Below are 2,583 nucleotides of genomic sequence, written 5' to 3'. Positions count from 1 at the left end.
CATCCAAAAAACTCCATCGACTGAGTTCCTCTGGCGTGTGTGTCGACTGTCGACGAAGATGATGACCCAACTTCCGACTTTCGACCTCCACTTTACCACCCCCTCTTCATGGTTCTCAAAAAGCTTCGGTCTAGACGGAGAGTCAGTTGTTGGTCTTGTGAGATTTAACATAATTGGTCTTACAATTTAACTGTAAAAAATGTTTTTCACTGTTTACGGAGTTAAGTAGGCATTTACCTATATATCTTTCAAATTTAAATTTTGTGGACAATATCATGCCACGTGTTATGGCCCCACTTTGGCGTACCAAACTACCCGTGTAGTCCGGTGCTTCCCAGATTTACTTGGTACATTTAAAAACATTATTTTTCCAAAAAATAAGATAAAGAGTAAAGTACAAAGGTTGGCGCAGGCGTAGCTGGGAAGTGGCCGTGGATCTGACAAGCATTTCGTGAATGAATTGGGAAGAGCTGAGTTGATTTGATATGATGAGGACCTTGAGCGGATGGCGTCGCTTCCTCATGCTTGTCCCTCTTCTCTTCTTTCTTGCTCACTTCTTCTCCGGTATGCTCTCTCTCTCTCTCTCTCTCTCTCTCTCTCTCTCTCTCTCCATACGTATATATTTTCATGTCCGCAGGAATCAAAGCTCTTAACAAAACCCATTTCTCCACTGCCCCTACTACCCTTGTTGATAACATTCACTTTGTCACTGTCTTCACCCTATACAACGCCACCCATCCCGATGATCGATTATCAAACTTGGTTACTGTTGGCAATACTTCTTACTCTAAGTTGCAGAGGTCTATGGCCATTTTGAATATTTTCGTTAACTTCATTCAGGTACCTTCAAGTTCAGCACCTGCATTTTATACACTGAATTACTTGCTTATGTTTTCACTCTTGTATCTTGTTCAATGCTTAGCATGCAATGTGAAACTTTCCAAATTCATGTGTCTACTTCTTTCATACTTGCAGGCGGCAATGCCCAGGAGCAATGTAATTATTCTAACCGACCCAGCGTCTGATCTTTTAATCCACAGAAATGGGGTCACCATACATCCAATTCAAGGTGAATATTCGCGTGGCAAGTTGATGCTTCAAAGAATCAGGTCTTACATTGTAAGAGCAAATTATTTTTATTATAACTAAAGAACAAAAACATGTTATTCATCATTAGCTACACCCAGGACATGGTCCAATTCATATGTTTGAATTGACCGTCCTTTTCTCTTCTCCTCCGTCAAATTTTGTTTCCCATATGTACAGTTTTATTTTGTTTATTTATAGAATCAAAAATATGATATCCTTTAGTTTGGTTCTTTTTTTTACTTTTGAAACGGTTGCTCTCCCAAACAGACCCCAAATATTGCAATTGTGGTGAAACTTTCGATAATGAACAGATTCATGTAATTTTTCATAATGAAAGAAACAGATTCATGTATGTATCCATGATTACTGTGCAAACAAACTACTTTCTTTCCTCCATGATAACATCATTGAGGTCGATCTCTTATATGGCTTACTGTATTTCATTTGTTTCACTTCACCAATTCCTAAACTTGCTTCATGTTTTGCTTTTTGACTGGTGCTTGTGTTTGGCCATCCTTTTTATTTGGTTATTTTGACTTCAATATATACTACCTCTTGACATGTGGTAATGGGCTTCTTTCTTGTGTTAGAAATTTCTGCAGATTGCAGCTTTGTTTGTCCCCATATCGCTTTGGATGCATTTGTCTGTTGTAACTTTTTCTGCATTTTAGGGTTCCTAATATGTTGACAAAAATCCCCTTGTGTCATTTATATAATTACATATTCTTTTTATCTGGATTTTTAGAGAGCAGACTGTTAGCCTAATGCTTTACTTTATATTTAGGGATATGAGTGTCACCCACGCCTGTTATAGTGTCTTTGTCATCATCTAAGATCAGTAGCAATATTCTTTCTATCGATGCTCTAACTTAATGCTGTATCAAATTTCTGTAATTCAGGCCTTCCTAGAAACAAGAATGGATAAGATTTCTCAAAACCAGGGTCATATTCAACATTACATCTTCACCGACTCGGATATAGCCGTGGTTGATGATATAGGACATATATTTCATGATTATCCAAATTTTCATCTGGCACTGACCTTCCGAAACAACAAAGAACAACCTCTGAATTCTGGATTTATAGCAGTCAGGGGTACTCCTGGTGGCATCTTAAGGTGTGTTTGTTGCATTATCTGGTTATCTTTTACATGTGTGCTCGGATGGGTTGCAAGTTTGCAACAGAAGAGACAAAGATAAATTTTTTATGATCTCTGATAGTAAAAATTAGTAAGATGAAAACAAAAAATAAAAACAAACATTAATTGGGAAGTCAAGTTTAAGATGTTTTTGGCTTTGTGTTTGTTATATATCTAGTCAGTAAGTCTAGTTTTTGGTATTGAAAATTTTTTTGCAGTTAAAAAATGATATTAGTCTCTATGTTTGTGTGTGTGTGTGTGTGTGTGTGTGTGTGTGTGTGAGAGAGAGAGAGAGAGAGAGAGAGAGAGAGAGAGAGAGAGAGAGAGAGAGAGAGAGAGAGAGAGAGAGAGAGAGA

The 2,583-nt window shown here is 37.6% G+C and overlaps 1 pseudogene across 1 annotated transcript in view; it reads left to right on the top strand.

The window, feature by feature from the left end:
- Positions 1-488: 488 nt before the first annotated feature.
- LOC101310068 overlaps positions 489-2,583 on the top strand; it is a 4,119-nt pseudogene continuing 2,024 nt past the window's right edge. Inside the window, exons 1-3 of the transcript XR_183859.1 lie at positions 489-840; positions 976-1,119; positions 1,989-2,206. The product of XR_183859.1 is annotated as an uncharacterized LOC101310068 (transcript). The remainder of the gene's footprint in view (positions 841-975; positions 1,120-1,988; positions 2,207-2,583) is intronic.

This window comes from Fragaria vesca, linkage group LG1 (genome assembly GCF_000184155.1).
Source record: "Fragaria vesca subsp. vesca linkage group LG1, FraVesHawaii_1.0, whole genome shotgun sequence".
Lineage (NCBI taxonomy): Eukaryota > Viridiplantae > Streptophyta > Magnoliopsida > Rosales > Rosaceae > Fragaria > Fragaria vesca.
The sequence above is the reverse complement of the archived record's forward strand: the minus strand, read 5'-3'. Positions and strand labels throughout refer to the sequence as shown.